The following is a 17856-nucleotide window of genomic DNA, read 5'->3' as shown; positions in this document are numbered from 1 at the left end:
TTTCAGAATGAGGGGAGGGGGTCTTTAAAAAGAAAACCAAATTAAATCCACTATTTTTGTTTAACTTATCTTTGTCTAGGTATCCTTGCTCAATTTGGATTTTTTGATAGTTTTGTTCATAATATCAAATATTGGCATTTCAGACGTGGATCTCAACATCAAAAGGAAGATTATTTCAGTGAAGCCTAGTTCTGTAATGTTGGAAATACCAACAAATAAAATGTATACTATATAAAAGGCACAAAAAAAGAGCTAGGCCCTTTGAGTAGATTCTGGGAAGATGGTGGAATAAGGCAGGAAATTAGCCGGCTTTCAAATTCTCCCACAAATAATTTAAAACACCTCAAAGTGAACTTTAGAGCAGCAGAAATAACTAAATGTTGAGCAAAGCAGTTGTCCAGCCTCACAACTTGGGAGGCCATTAGAACAGATCTAAACACCCAAGTTAGTCTGGCTTTATTGAAATACAGATACCTCCTGTCAGATGCCACCCACTCAACAAGCCTCAGCTTTAGGAGCTTTGTGGGGTTAGATGGCTGATCAGGAGTTGCAGGGTCCTCCACTGGTGCTGGACACATGGGGCCCAGGCACTCAGACCATACACAGTCCCAAGCCATGGCTGTGAATGAGGAAGAGCAAGTACATGCTGGTGAGTGTGGTCACAGTGGGGATGGGAAACCTACTGGCTGTAGTCACTTGCAGGAGAGGAGAGTCCCAGGTTTCAGTTCCAGGGCAGAAGGGTGAGCTACAGCTTACAGCCACTAGAGGTACTGTAGGCAGTAAGGGCCTTTCCTATGGCAGTGGTGCTGGGGATGGGCTGGTGCTAGTCATGGCTTAGGGGTAGAGAGGAATACCTGAGGTCAGGTCCTCAGAAAAAGCTTAGAAAGCAACAGCATGGACAGACACAGACACAGCAAACCAGGAGAAAGCTTTGGGAGCCTCTGAATCATCATCATCAGCAACTGCTTCTGAACTCAGCCCACAGACAATAAGGGGGTTGAACAATTGACCAGAAGGAGATTACAGGGATCTCTTTACTTACACTGAGACAGGACTCTGTTGTTTTGCCCATACTCAGATCCAGGTCACAGTCTTGGGGGGTAGTCCCAGGCAGGGGAGGAACACAAGCACACCAGAGCTTGCAGCCACAGTGGAGTGGGACTCCATTCATAGTTCCTGGGCAGAAAAGCAGGCCTGTGGTTGCTTGCAGACCAGAGCACAGGCCAGGAGAGTAATAAACATACCTCTCCTTAAATCATACCACCTTGGAAGAACTAAAAACTTACAAATTCCCAGAAGTATCTCTGAACACAGCTATACAACCCCCTGAGGCTTGGGATAGTGCACCCTCCACCCTGGAAGCAGTGCCCCACTTTAACAAAGAGTTAAAAGTCAAGCAATAGGATGGGAAAATGAGCAAATAGAAAAAAAATGCTGACCCTAGAATGTTTCTATGGTGACAAGGAAGATCAAAATATACCCTCAGAAGAAGATAACAAAGCCAAAGCTCCTACATCCAAAGCTTACAAGAAAAATATAAATTGGTCTCGAGCCATAGAAGGGCTTAAAAAGGACTTTGAAAATTAAGAGAGGTAGAGGAAAAAATGGAAAGAGAAATGAGACTGATGCAAGAAAATCATGAAAAAAAAGTCGACAGCTTGGTAAAGGAGACACAAAGAGATACTGAAGAAAATAACACTTTAAAAAACAGATGAAGGAACCACCCCCCCCCCCCCAAAAAAAAAACAGATGAAGGGGCAGCTAGGTGGTGCAGTGGATAGAGCACTGGCCCTGGAGTCAGGAGGAGCTGAGTTCAAATCCAGCCTGAGATACTTAACACTTACTAGCTGTGTGACCCCGGGCAAGTCACTTAACCCCAATTGCCTCACAAAAAAACAAAAAACAAAAAAACCCAAAAAAACCCAGATGAAGCCAAATGGAAAAGGAGGTACAAAAGCTCTCTGAAGAAAATAACTCCTTAAAAATTAGGATGGAGCAAATGGAAGATAATGACTTTATGAGGAATCAAGAAACGATAAAGCAAAACCAAAAGAATGAAAAAATAGAAGGCTATGTGAAATATCTTATTGGAAAAACAACTGACACTTAAAATAGATCCAGGAAGGGGGCAGCTGGGTGGCACTGTGGATAAAGCACTGGCCCTGGATTCGGCAGTACCTGAGTTCAAATCTGGCCTCAGACACTTGACATTTACTAGCTGGGGGGCAAGTCACTTAACCCCCATTGCCCCACCAAAACAAAAAAATAAAATAAAATAGATCCAGGAGAGATAATCTGAAAATTATTGGATTACCAGAAAGCCATGATAAAAAAAAAAAGCCTAGATATCATCTTCCAATAAATTATCTGGGAAAATTGCCCTGATATTCCAGAACTAGAAGGTAAAATAGAAAATAGAAATTGAAAGAATCTACCAGTCACCACCTGAAAGAGATTCTAAAATAAAAACTCCCAGGAATATTATAGCTAAATTCCAGAGTTCCCAGGTAAAGGAGAAAATATTGTAAACAGCCAGAAAGAAACAATTCAAGTATTGTGGAACCATGGTCAGGATACCTCAAGATTTAACAGCTTCTACATCAAAGGATAGGAGGGCTTGGAATATGATATTCTGGAGGGCAAAGGAACTGAGTTTACAACCAAGAATCACCTACCCAGCAAAACTGAGTATAATCCTTCGAGACGGAAAAGTGGGAATTCAGTAAAAGAGAGGACTTTCAGACATTCTTGATGTAAAGACCTGAGCTGAATGGAAAATTTGACTTTCAAATACAAGACTCTAAATAAGCATAAAAAGGTACAAATGAAAAAGAAATCATAATGAATATTAAAAGGTTAAACTGTTTACATTCCTACATAGGAAGATGACACTTGTAACTCATAAGAACTTTCTCATTATTAGGGCAAGTGGATGTAGTATATCTAGAAAGAAGGCACACGTTTAAGTTGAATATGAAGGGATGATATCTTAAAAAAATAAAATTAAGGGGTAAGAGAGGAATGCACTGGGAGAAAAGGAAAGGGGGATGTGGCATGGGGTAAAATATCTCATATAAAAGAAGCAAAAAACTTATGGAGTGGAGGGGAAGATGGGGGAGGTGCTGGGGAGTGAGTGAGCCTTACTCTCATCAGAATTGACTGAAAGACAATTTGGAACTATGCCCAAAGGGCTATGGGACTGTTCATACCCTTTGACCCAGTGGTACCACTGCTAGGTCTGCATCCCAAAGAGACCATAGAAAAGGAAAAAGGAACCACATGTACAAAAATATTTATAGCAGCTATCTTTGTGGTGGCAAAGAATTGGAAATCAAGGGAATGCCCATCAGTAAGGGAATGGCTAAACAAGTTGTGGTATATGAATGTAATGGAATACTATTGCGCTGTAAGAAATGATGAGCAGGAGGAGTTCAGAGAAAACTGGAAGGACTTACATGAACTGATGCTGACTGAGAGGAGCAGAACCAGGAGAACATTGTACACAGTAACAGCAACATTGTGTGATGAACACAAATATGCTTAATGTGAATATACATATACAATCTATATCAGACTGCTTTCCGTCTTGGGGAGGAGGGAGGGAAGGGAAGATAGGAGAAAAAAATTTTGGAACTAAAAATCCTATGAAAACAAATATTGAAAACTATCCTTATATATAACTGGAAAATAATAAAATACTTTAAAAAAGAATTGGCTCAAAGAGAGAATAACATACACACTTAATTGGGTATAGTAATCTATCTTAACCCTGCTGGAAAGTAGGAGGGGAAGGAGATAAGGGGGGAAGGTGAGAGAAGGGAGAGCAGATTGGGGGAGGGGACAGTCAGAAGTAAAACATTTTTTGTTTGTTTGTTTTTTTGCAGGGCAGTGAGGGTTAAGTGACTTGCCCAGGGTCACACAGCTAGTAGGTGTCAAGTGTCTGAGGCCTGATTTGAACTCAGGTACTCCTGAATCCAGGGCTGGTGCTTTATCCACTGCACCACCTAGCTGCCCAGAAGTAAAACATTTTTGATGGAAAGGATGAAAGGAGATAGAGAATAGAGTAAATAACATGGGGAGGGAGTAGGATGGAGGGAAACTCACTTCACAATAGTAACTTTGAAATGATGAGCAGGATGCTCTCAGAAAAACCTGGAAAGACTTACATGAGCTGATGAAAAGTGAGATGTATTGTTTACAAAGTAACAGCAATATTGTAAGATGATCAGCTTGGCTATTCCTAGCAATTCAGTGATCTAAGACAACTCTGAAGGACTTATGAAAAATGTGATCCATCTCCAGAGAAAGAATTGATGGTTTCTGAATATAGATTGAAGTATATTTTTTAAAGTTTCCTTGTTTTTTTTTCTGTCTGTTTTCTTTCACAACCTGACTAATGTGGAAATGTTTTGCATGACTACACATGTATAACTTATATTTAAATGTTTGTGTTCTTGGGGGGGGGGTGCAGGGAGGGAGGAAGAGAATTTGGACCACAAAGTTTTTTAGATAGATGTTAGAATTGTTTTTTACATGTAATTGGGGGAAAGCTAAAATTCTAAAACAGCCCCAAAAAATTCTCTAAAAAAAAGAAAAAGAAAACAACAGCATGAAAAACTTGAAGCCTGAGACATTATCCCCCATACCTCAGGACTAGAGCACAACTCTAACATAAAGTTAACAGTTAAGAAGCAAGCTGCTAAAAATGTGTAAGCCAAAGAGAAAGAACCTGACCACAGAAAGCTACTGTGGTGATAGAGAAGATTAGGGTTCAAATTCAGAAGTAGACAGTGAAGTCAAAACAGCTACTAATGAAATTTCAAAGAAAAATGTTAAATGTTCACATACCCCAAAAGGATTTTTTGTAAGAGCTTAAAAGGAGTTTAAAAATCAAATGAGAGGTTGAGGGAAAATTCAGGGGTCGGGGAAATAAGAATAATGCAAAGAAAGTTGACCAATTAGAAAAAGAGGTGCAGAAACTTATGGAAAAAAATAACTGATTAAAAATTAAAATTGGGCAAAGAGAAACTAAAGGCTTAGTAAGACACCAAGAAATAAGAAAACAAAATCAAAAGAATGAAAAAAATAGAAGAGAACATGAAATAACTTCTTATAAAAACAATTGACCTAGAAAACAGATCAAGGAGAAAGAATATAAGAATTGTTGGACTATCTGAAAGTTGTGATTTTAAAAAGACTCTAGATACTGTAGTTCAAGAAATTGTTAAGGAAAAATACTGTGAAGTTTTAGAGCTAGAGGGTAAAATAGAAATTGAAAAAAAAAATCTATCAGTCACCATGTGAAAGAGATCCCATGATGAAAACTCACAGGAACATCATAACTCAGTATTGAAGCACGCAGGTCAAGTAGAAAATACTACAAGCACAAGTAAAAAGAATCAGTTTCAATATTGTGAATCTATAGTAAAGATAACAAGCTTTAGCAGCTTCTACATGAAAAGACCAAAGGGCATAGAACATGATATTCCAAGGTGCAAAGAAGCTGGTTTTGCAACCAAGAATAAATTATCCAGCAAAGCTGAGGGCAATCCTCTAAGGGGAAAAATAGATGTTTAATTAACGAAAGGTTTTTGTTTAATTAATTTCATTTTTGAGGAAAAGACCAGAAATTTAACAGAAAATTTGACCTATTAAAATCAGGAGAAATATAAGGTAAACATGAAAGATGAATCATAAAGGATTTGATATGGTCAAACTGTTTACTTCTTATATGAGAAAATATTATCTGTAAGTAACTCTTAAGAATGTTATCCTTACTTGAGTTCTTTGAAAGTTCATTCAGGGGGCAGCTAGGTGAAACAGTGGATAAAGCACTGGCCTTGGATTCAGGAGGACCTGAGTTCAAATGCGGCCTCAGACACTTGACAGTTACTTGCTGTGTGTCCCTGGGCAAGTCACAACCCCAATTGCCTCACCCCCCCCCAAAAGAGAAAAGACAGTTCATTCATAGAGAGTATGATAGGATGATCCTAAAAATAATGGGGAAAGGTAAAATGGAACAATTATTTCATACAAATGAAGTGTGGATGGAAAAACTTAGTCAAGAGCAGGAGGAGGTGGAGGGCTGATCATGCTAGTATCTTATTCTTATCAGAACTGGGCTAAAGGGGAAATAAAATATACACTAGAAGGGTATAAAAGTCTTCTTATACAGAGAAGTAGGAGAGCTATGGCATAGGATAAGGGAGGGACTTGTAGAGGAGTGTGCAGATTAAGAAATAGGAAGGTGAGGGGAAAGCATAAGGGAGGCACTCAGAAGGGGTTAGGATTAGGGAAGCAGTAGTTAGAAGTAAATCATGTCTGTGACTAATGCAGAAATAGGATTAATGTTATTATGTGTATATATGTATATATATATAAAACCTATATCAGATTACCTGCTGTCTAGGGGAGGGGGGAGGGAGGGAAGGGAGGGAGAAAAATCTGAAATTGTAAAGCTTGTATAAACAAAGGTTGAGAACTATCTTTACATGTAACAGGAAAAAAATAAAATACTTTATTAATTTAAAAAAAAGAAGTAAATCATGTCTGAAGGGGAATAAGGTAAAAAGAGGGCGAGAAGGATAGATAGTGAAGAAGTATAGAACAGAGGGAAATATGTAACTGGACACTACAACTTTGAATGTAAATGAGGTGAACTCCTTCATAAAACAAATAGAATGCATTAAAAACCAAAATCCAATAATATGTTATTTACAAGAAAACACATTTTTAAATGAGAGATAAACATAGAGTAAAAAATAAGGGCTAAAGTTGAATTTATTATGCTTCAACTGATGCAAAAAATTCAACTGATGCAAAAAAAAGCACATGTAAAAATCATGATCTCAGACAAAGTTAAAGCTAAAATAGATTTAATTAAAAGAGACAAATAGGGAAAATACATTATGTTAAATCATAAATAATGAAATATCATTACTAAATCAATATGCACCATATTCTATAGCATCCATAATTTTTAAAGAAAAGCTAAATGAACTAAACTACAGGGGGAATAGATAGTAAAACTATAATAGTCAGGGACTTCAGCCTTTCCCCCTCAGAACCAGATTAACGTAACCAAAAAATAAATAAGAAGTCAAGGAGATGAATAGTCTTAGATAAGCTAGATATGTTAACTATCTGAAAAGAATTGAGTGGGAATGGAAAGGAATATTTTTTCTCAGTGGTATATGGTGCCTGTATAAAAATTAGCTATATATTAGGGCATAAAAACTTTATAGTTAAATGCAAAAAAAGCAGAAATATCAAATGCATCCTTTTCAGACCATAATGCTGTAAAAATTCTATTTAATAAGGGGTCATGGAAACACAGATTAAAAATTAATTAAAGACTAAATTACCTAATATTAAGGCATGAGTGGGCTAGCTGTGTGACCCTGTGTAAGTCACTTAACCCTGATTGCCTAAAAAAAAGAATGAGTGGATTAAAGAGCAAGACATAGAAACAATATATAAATATAAAGAGAATGATAATATTGATACAGCATACCAAGAGAATGATAATATTGAGACAGCATACCAAAACTTATGGGATGTAGCAAAAGCAGTACTCAGAGGAAAATTTATATCTCTAAATGCTTATGTCAGTGTTGTTGATGTTTGTCCTTCATTCTCAAAGAGGACCATGACATCAGGAGGTGATGTCATGGCTTGCAGTGAAGTAGATTTAAGTGAGGCAGGGCTATGCAATGATATCAGCCTCACTCTTTCCTCCAGAGACATCTGGGTCCAGTAACAAGATATCAGGATGACTGGAGATGGCCCCAGATGTTTGAGGCAGTTAGGTTAAGTAATTTGCCCAGGGTCACACAGTAGTGTCAAATGTCTGAGGCTGGATTTGAACTCAGATCCCCCTAACTCCAGGGCTAGTGTTCTATCCACTGCACCATCTAGCTGCCCCCCTTCCCAGATAGAGAAAGAGCAGATGAATGAATTAGCTATACAAGTAAAAAAAAAAAAAAACTAGAAAAATTACAAGTTAAAAGTCCCCAATTAAATACCAAGTTGGATATCCTAAAAATTTTAAATGAGATTAATAAAATTGAATGTAGGGCAACCATTGAATTAATCAATAAAACTGGGAGTTGCTTTTATTGGAAAAAATTAAATAGACAAACTACTGGTTAATGATTTTTTTCCCAGTTAATGATTTTTAAAGAGAAAAAAAACTAAATCACTAGTATCAAAAATGAAAAAGGGTAAATATGCTACTAATGAAGATGAAATCAAAGCAATTATCAGGCATTCTTTTGCCCAATCATATACCAACAAATTTAATAATTTAAGTGAAATGGAAAAGCACTCACAAAAATATAAATTGCCTAGCTTAACAAGATGAAATAGACTATGTAAATAATCCTATTTTAGAAAAAGCATTTGAACAGGCCATAAATGAACTTCCTAAGGAAAAAAAACATAAGGATCAGATGGATTTATAAGTGAATTCTACCAAACATTAAAAAAAACTAATTCCAATATTAAATAAATTATTTGGAATACTAAGGAAGAGTCCCACCAAACTCCTTTTATGAAATAAATTTGGTTTTGATACCTAAACCAGGGAGGGCAAAAACAGAAATAAAACTATAGACTGATTTCCTAAATGAATATAGATGCAAAAATCCTAAATAAAATACTAGCTAGGAAATTACAACGCTATATCACAAAGCAGTGTGACCAAGTGGGATTTATATGCACAGATCATTTAACATAAAGAAAACTATAAATATAATTGATTATATCAGTAACAAAAGTAACAATCTTATATCAATAGATGTAGAAAAAACTTTTGACAGAATACAACTAATTCCTATTTTTCAAAAAACACTTAAAAACCATAGGTATAAATGAATTTTTACTTAAAATAAAAAGCATCGGGCAGCTGGGTGGCGCAATGGGAAGAGCACCAGCCCTGGAGTCAGGAGCTCCTGGGTTCAGATCTGGCCTCAGACACTTGACACTTGTTGGCTGTGTGACCCTGGGCAGGTCAGTTGGCCCCAATTGCCTCACAAAAATAAATAGATAGATAGATAGATAGATAGATAGATAGATAGATAGATAGATAAATGAATAAATAAATAATAAAAAGCATCTACCTAAAACCATCAGCAAGCATTATTTGTAATGGGGATAAGACAGAACAAGGATGCCCATCATCACCAATATTACCCAGTATTATATCAAAAATGCTAACAATAGCAGTAAGAGAAGAAAAAGAAATTGGAGGAATTGGAATGGGCAATGAAGTAATAAAACTATCTCTGCAGATGATATGATGAAATTTAATTAATGGTTATAGCAAAGTAGCAGGAAATAAATAACAAACCCACATAAATCCATAAGTCATCAACATTTCTATATTTTTGTATATCACCAAGAAAACCTGCAAGAAGAGAGAATAAGAGATAAGAGAATAATTGTAGGCAGCATAAAGTACTTGGGAATATACCTGCCAAGATAAATCCAGGAACTACATGAACATAATTATAAAACACTTTTTATACAAATAAAAGCCAGATATAAATAATTGAAGAAATATTAATTGTTCATGGGTGGGCAAAGCCAATATAATTAAAGACAATTCTACCTAAACTAATCTACTTATTCAGTACCATTACAATTGAACTACCAAAAAATATTTTATAGGACTAGAAAAAAATAACAATGTTCATTCATACGAACAAATGTCAAGAATATCAAAGAAATTAATGGAAAAAAATGTAAAGGAGGAGGCTTGGCAGTACCAGATCTTAAACTGTATTATAAGGTGGTAATTATCAAAACTATCTGGTCCTGGCTAAGAAAAAGAATGGTGGATCTGTGGGATAGAGTAGGCATACAATACACAGTAGTAAATGATTATAGTAGCTTTGTGTTTGACAAATGTAAAGATTCAAGCTTTTGGGATAAGAATTTACTATTTGGTTTAAAAAAATGGTTAAAAAGCTGAAAAGCATAATAGAAAATAGGTATAGACCAATATCTTACAAATATTTACAGTATCTTAGGTAAAAATAGGTGCATAATCTAGTTATAAAAGGGAGATATAAGTAAATTAGGTGAACAAGGAATATCTTACCTATCAGACTTATGGATAGCAGAAGGAATATGAATACACAAGAGACAGCATTATAAGATGTAAAATGGATAATTTTTATTATATTACATTTAAAAGGTTTTGTACAAATAAAACTGGTGTAGCCAAAAAGGAGACAGTTGTCAGGAGTATAAAAATATAGCAGATTTCTAGAAAAATGTCTAAGAAGCCTTTAAATTTGATAAGATCATCGTTTCTCTCCTCCCCACCCCCATTAATCTGGACCCTGTTCTTAAACTGTTCAACACTGCATTGTTCTCTTCCTTAGAATTCCTTGCCTCTTGTCCTATGACTACTCATACCTTTCCAAACCCCAACCACCTGCCCCCTCTACTCCTACTCAAATCCTAATAGATGGAGATAGAGGAAATTACCCAATGGTGGTGAGTAGGCAACTACACATTTATATTATCTTATCTCAACTGGACCCTCAGTGAAGCAAGACTATCATTTCAGTCTGACCTAATTGATTCTCTCTTGCTCATTGGATTCCCTAAGCCTTCTCTTCTACACTCAAGCCTTTTGTACCATCCCATCCCTTTCAGCTGAGTAAATCAAGTCAGCATCAGTTCATACAAGTCTTACCAGATGTTTTGTTTGTTTGGTTGGTTTTTTTGTGGGGCAGTGAGGATTAAGTGACTTGCCCAGGGTCACACAGCTAGTAAGGGTCAAGTGTCTGAGGCTGGATTTGAACTCAGGTCCTCCTGAATTCAGGGCCAGTGCTTTATCCACTGCACCACCTAGCTGTCCCCTTTACCAGATTTTTCTACAAATAGTTGGGCAAAAAAAGTACTTAATAATTACTTTTATTACTTCTCCATTAGTTGTGAACACACCCTTTTTGGTTTTTTATGCTAGTAATTTGTTTTCCTTTTTAAAATCAAATTAGCTAGTGGCTTTTCTATTTTATTGTTTTTCCCCTAGTTCTTTGTTTTATTCACCAATTTAATGGTTTTTTGCATTCAATTTTGTCAATAACTTTGGGTATTTAATTGGGTGCTAATTTGTTGGTTTTCTCGGTTTTTTCCCCCATTTGTTTCATGCCTAATTTATTGATCTATCATCCCATGTATTGATCAGACTAGTCTCCTTTCTCTGTCCTGACCCTTTGATGAACCAACCCAGCACTTCCCAAGCATGGATCACTAAAAAAGGCGATTGTGGGGCAGCTAGGTGGTGCAATGGATAGAGCATCGGCCCTGGATTCAGGAGGACCTGAGTTCAAATCCAGCCTCAGACACTTAACACTTATTAGCTGTGTGACCCTAGGCAAGTCACTTAACCCCAATTGCCTCATGTAAAAAAAAAAAGCGATTGCTTAGTGAATATGACAGAAGAGAGTAAGCCAGTGGCATTAAGGAAAAAATCTCTATGCGGTTTTTAGTAATTCAGGCAGTGAGAGGAGTGGAGGGAGGAGGGAATGAGAGAAAAAAGTTGCCAGTAGGGGCAGCTAGGTGGCGCAGTGGATAGAGCACCGACCCTGGAGTCAGGAATACCTGAGTTCAAATCTGGCCTCAGACACTTAACACACTAGCTCTGTGACCCTGGGCAAGTCACTTAACCCCAATTGCCTCACTTAAAAAAAAAAAAAGGTAGCCAGTACTGGAAAGAGTGGTGAGGAAAATAGTGTCATTAAGAGGGAACCAGGTTTCAGTGAGTTGTAGAAGATGGAAGGAGTGAGAAATCAAATGGTTTAAAATGAAAGGTAGTTTATTATAGAACATGTATTCCACAGGGTACAGTAGAATGAGTGGAGTAGGCAGAACTGTAGTGGAACCTTGGTGGGTTGGGGAGAGGTTTGAGAGGTATAGATGTGAAGGCATGATGATTAGGAGTTGGGAGTAAAGTTTGTATATCAGCCACTAAGGGCATGCGAATGTACTTTCCACTAAGGATTGAGACCAGAAAGAGTATCAGTGGTTGGAGAGAAGTTCAAAAAAAGAAAACAGAAACCAAGGGAAACAATGAAATGTATAGTCATGGATATTGCTGGCTCAGAGGGTATGTATGCACAATTTAATAGCTTTTTGGATTTAGTTCCAGATTGCTTCCCAGAATGGCTAGACATTCACAGGTCTTCCAACAGTGTTTTAATTAATGTACCTGTTTTCCCACAATATCTCTAACATTTGTCATTTTCCCTTTCTGTAAACTCTGCCAATCTGATGGGTATGAAGTGGTACCTCACAGTTGTTTTAATTTGCATTTATATAATTATTAGTGAATTAGAACTTTTTTTCATATGGCTATTGTGAGAATTTTGGTTTCTTCTGAAAACTGTTCATTTCATCTAAATACTTTTATAATCTTTGCTCTAATTCTAAAAAAAATATCGTAGAATCCTATTATAAACACATGGATTATTGCATGGATTCATATATACTAAAAGTAAAATTATGCTTATTGAAGTAAAATAATGGATAGGAGGTTAGATTAAATAACGTTTAAGATGCTTTCCAACTTGAGGATTAAATGATTCAATACTCAATATACAGTGGCAATCTGATGTATGGTTAGCCTGTAACATGGATTTTAATTTTACTTCCCAATACCAGCATTGCAAATTATATAGTCTTTTAGATTTTAGGATTTCATTTTGTAATATACATGTACATATACACATGTGTATATATTTAAGGAGGATTCGTAGAACTTTCTAAGTAGCATCATATTTTTGATAATAAAATTTATTGTTTACCTTTTCTTTAATAATTCATGTTAGTCAGCTAAATTGCTTAGAGTACTGTGCTAATGAGGCCAAGGTCCCCCATTCAGGCTCTATATAGGCCACTTAGCTTACCTTGCCTAGCTACAGATTGTGCCTCTAACCCAGGCCAAATGTCTCATAAATGTATGTTGTTGATCACAAGGGAACAGACAAGAGAATAGAGCTGGGTCAATGCAAATCCATCATCTGTAATAGAAAAGTAGCTTAAAATATATGACCTTCTAGCACATCCCCATAATTAAGAGAAGCATATTTTGCTGTGTTCTTAATTTTCAGGTTAAAAGAAGTAGTGATAAAATTCAGAGTATAACATTAGATAGCCTTTGAGTAACTTATTCGGGTTATTGGCATTATTTAGAGACATTTCCAAAACATTCTCATAACATTTTATTATTCATTAAGAATCTACCCTAAGGACTAATCTGACAGTGCCATCTGTCATAAATTGGGTAACAGTTCTGTATGCCATGAAACTAAGCCAATATTATTTCTTTAGCAGCAAAACCTGTAAGATAAAGGTCACGTACTCACTGTTGTTGACAAGGAAGTTTTAGTGGTACTTTATTGGCATATCACATACTCAGATTGCATGTATACATTTTTATTTGGCTTTTATTTTCAAATAATAATCATTGAATTTCCCTCCCTCTGAATTTCCTCTCTTTCCTCCCTTTTCTGGAAAAAAGAAACAAGAAACATAAAGCCCTTATAATAAATGTCTGTAGTCAAGCAACAATAGTTCCCACATTGGACATGTCTAAAACTTCATGTCCAATACCGTACTCTTGAGTCTGTCACTTCTTTTTGTGTATTACTCAGGAAGTGAGTAACACTCTTCATCTGTACTCTGGAGCCATAGTTGGCTGTTGAATTGATCAAAGTTTTAAAGTCTTTCCAAGTTGTTCTTTTTTTAAAATTTAAATTATTCTGGTTCTGCTTGCTTCACTTTGCATTAGTTCATACAGGTGTTCTTAGTTCTCTGAATTTGTCCCTTTTTCATGTCTTCCATGAATGTATTCTATTACATCCATATACCATAATAGTTTAGCCATTCCCTGCTTGATGTATACCCACTTAGCTCCCATACTTTCCCACCACAGAAATAGCTGCTAGAAATATTTTTGTATTATGTAGCTCCTTTAGCTTCTTTCTTTGATTTCTTTGAGGTATCATTGAATTCAAAGGACATTGTAGTTTAGTGACTTTGAAGGCATAATTCCAAACTCTTTAGCAACAAATATAGACCCCAAATTACATAGTTATAAATGAACAAACATCCTAGCATTAAGAAACCTACTTTGGGACAAATGGCTTTTGGTCAAAAGCTTGATTTAAGTAGTGCTTAGATAATAATTATAAAAAAGAAAAATGTAAAATTTCCTCTCTTGAAAGAATACTTATGTCCCTCCCTAATCCATCCAAAAAGATATTGAATCTTTTTTAAAACTTTTTTTTTTTAAAGTGAGGCAGTTGGGGTTAAGTGACTTGCCCAGGGTCATACAGCTAGTAAGTGTTAAGTGTCTGAGGCCGGATTTGAACTCAGGTACTCCTGACTCCAGGGCCAGTGCTCTATCCACTGTGCCACCTAGCTGCTCCTTAAAACATTTTTTAAGCTTGAAAAAGGAGGTGAGGAGGAAAGCATAATGAGTTTGAGATTTTTTTCTTATTAGATAATAATCTCTCCAAGTTCAGGGACTGTGAAAAATAATTTTCTGCTATAACAGTGTTAGGTCTAATAATTTTGGTGAGAATCCAAATGGAAGACAAAATCATGATTTTTGGATGTTATACACTAGTGTCCCACCACAAAACTATAAGAAATTACAAGCAGGATGATTTCAGAACGTCCTGGAAAGACTTGTATAAACTGATGTATAGTGAAGTGAGCAGAACCAAGAGAATGTTGTGCACAGTGACAGCAATATTGTTCGATGAAGGACTGTGAATGACTTTACTATTCTTAGCAATACAATGATCCAGGGAGCTCAGTGGATAGAGCACCGGCCCTGGATTCAGGAGGACCTGAGTTCAAATGCAGCCTCAGACGCTTGACACTTATTAGCTGTGTGACCCTGGGCAAGTCACTTAACCCTCATTGCCCTGAAAAAAAAAAAGAAGAAAGAAATGCAATACAATGATCCAAGACAATCTCAAAGGACTAATGATGAAGTATGCTATCCACCTCCAAAGAAAGAACTGATGTTGATTGAACACAGACTGAAGCATGCTATTTTTTATTTTCTTTTATTCAAGTTTTTTTTTACAACATGACTAATATGGTAATGTTTTACATAATTGCACATGTATAACCTATATCTGATTGCTTACTGCCTCAGGGAGAGGGGAGGGAATGGAGGGGAGGAGGATAAAATTTGGAACTCAAAACTTTAAATAAAAATATTTATTATTTAAATAAATAAATAAACTTTTTTTAAAAAAGGAGCTGAATTGTAAAGGGCTTAAAATGCTAGACAAAACAATTTGTATTTGACCCTAGAAGTAATATGGAGCCATTGGAGTCTGAAGAGGTGTCGGAGTCAGACTTATGCTTAGGAAAATCACTTTGACAGCTGTGAAGAGGTTATGGGTTGGAGATGGGAGAGACTTGAGCCAGGGAGACCAATTAGGAAGCTGTTATAATTAAAGTGAAAAATGATGAGGGACTGATCTAGTGTGATAGGATGTTTATGTGAATAGAAGAGTGATCATAAAAGAGATTGAAGATTAATCAGACAAGTGGGAGACAGTAGATATGGCAAGATTGGCAACTGATTGGATATGTGAGAGGTTAACAATCTCCTGAAGTTGTGTGTGTATGTGTATATGTATGTGTGTGTGTGTGTGTGTGTGTATATGTATATATATATACACACACACACATATATATACACACACACACACACACATATATATATACATATACATGAGGGGATGTTTGTATGTGTATATACAAACATATACACATACATATAGCCAAAAATAATACCGTCTGAATCATTGCTATTATGTAATGAATCCCAAATTCCTTAAGATGTTTAGTATGTCAGGAATTCCAAACTCAGAAGTAATTGTTCATCTTGTTCTTTAATGTTCACTTTTTTTTAAAACAACTATTCTATAAAATCCACAAATTTCATCTCCATATGTGTTCTTGTGGGGTTTTCTTCTTGTGGTATGACCAATTTATATATTAAAAAGCTCATTATTAATTCATTCACATAACAAGTATGTATTTATTGAGGATCTGCTATATGTATGTATTGTGGGGGGGGTTGTTTTTGGTTTTGATGAGGCTATTGGGGTTAAGTGACTTTCCCAGGGTCACACAGCTAGTAAGTGTCAAGTGTCTGTGGCTGGATTTGAACCCAGGTCCTCCTGAATCCAGGGCCGGTGCTCTATCCACTGCACCACCTAGCTGCCCCCGTGTATTGTGTTTTGAGTACTCCTCAGTTTATCAAAGGAGCTTACAGTCTAAATAGGAGAAAAAAGGGATACACAGACTAATACCTATAATATACAATAGTATGTGATAAGTGCCACATAATATTTGTAAAACAAACTAGTGTAGAAATTCAGAGAGAGGTTTTTATGGTTTGTTGTTGTTGGGGTTTTTTGTGGGGCAATGAGGGTCACACAGCTAGTAAGTTTCAAGTGTCTGAGGCTGGATTTGAACTGAGGTCCTCCAGAATCCAGGACCAGTGCTTTATCCACTCAGCCACCTAGCTGTCCCAGTTTTTATGTGTTTTAAAGTTGTGCTATATCAAAAGCTAAAGTGGTAACTTGGAAACTTGGACAATGAGTTATTCTATAGCAGTTTTTAGGGGAACTACTAATTGTTGTTGGAATGTTTTTTAGTGCCATTGATTAAAAAGGAAGAAACTCTCTTTAAAAAAAAGACAGATTAGAAAATAGCTGTGAGGGGCAGCTAGATGGTGCAGTGGATAAAGCACCATCACTGGATTCAGGAGGACCTGAGTTCAAATCTGACCTCAGATACTTGACACTTACTAGCTGTGTGACCCTGGGCAAGTCACTTAACCCCCACTGCCCCACAAAAAAAAAAAAAAGAAAACAGGTGTTAGAAAAACTAGTGAATATGGGTAGATATTAGGAGATAGATTCATGCAGCATTGTGATCAATTGCCTATGCTTTTTTATTCCCTTTATTCAGCTTCACATTTAAGGCAAAGGAGAATAGAAGGAAAGTAAGGAACTCTCCAGAATTCTTGGAAGTCCAACTGAAGCTACCTCTTTCATTAGATCTCAGCTACAGCAAAGCAGAGTGAATGACTATTTGTAGGTCTGACAGAAACTTCTGGAATCTTGGGAAAATGCCTACAGAGGTTTTTTGCTCTAAACTGTGCAAAGAACCAGTGGTAGAAGATACTTCAAGGAATCGTTGATTGTAAACTAAAAGACTCAAAATAGAATGAAAGAAAACCTGGGTGAAAAGCAGGGTTACATTAATTAGTAATTGAGAAAAGTTATGAAATTGTAAATAAAATTTCAATTTAAAATGTTTATTGATCATCTGCTTAATGAAGAGATTTGTACTAGGCCATATATACAAATAAATAGAGGGAAGTTTAAAGAGGATGAGAATACTAATAACTGAGGGATCAGGAAAGGTTTCACGGAGGTGGACAGTACCTAACCTGAGCCTTGAAGGAAGATAATGATTCAGACAGATGTAGGTGATGTGGAAGAAACAAGCTTCACTCTCTATTTTGCTTAATGTCAGTCAGAGACATTATTTGTTTTCATTACAAGCATTTGTAAGGAGAGCTGTTGGACTGACAGTTTTTCCCTTTTTGCCCAGGAACTCTGATTACAAGCAGTTTCTAAAACTATTATTTATGACATAAAATGAAGCAGTAAAATCAAGATCAGGTAGACTGAATTATAAGCTGTTACTAAGTACAAAAATATAATATTATATACAAGGATATATAGAGACAGAGTATTCAGTTTTCACATATCATTTGTCACAATCTAAGGAAATCTGGTA

At 36.2% G+C, this 17856-nt stretch overlaps 1 protein-coding gene across 7 annotated transcripts in view; it reads left to right on the top strand.

Moving 5' to 3' along the window:
* Positions 1-17856, top strand: part of FAM184A (family with sequence similarity 184 member A) — a 129537-nt gene that overhangs the window by 33076 nt on the left and 78605 nt on the right. The window lies entirely within an intron of this gene.

This window comes from Dromiciops gliroides, chromosome 4 (genome assembly GCF_019393635.1).
Source record: "Dromiciops gliroides isolate mDroGli1 chromosome 4, mDroGli1.pri, whole genome shotgun sequence".
Taxonomy (NCBI): domain Eukaryota; kingdom Metazoa; phylum Chordata; class Mammalia; order Microbiotheria; family Microbiotheriidae; genus Dromiciops; species Dromiciops gliroides.
Note: the sequence above shows the minus strand (reverse complement) of the source record. Positions and strands in the feature narration are given on the sequence as shown.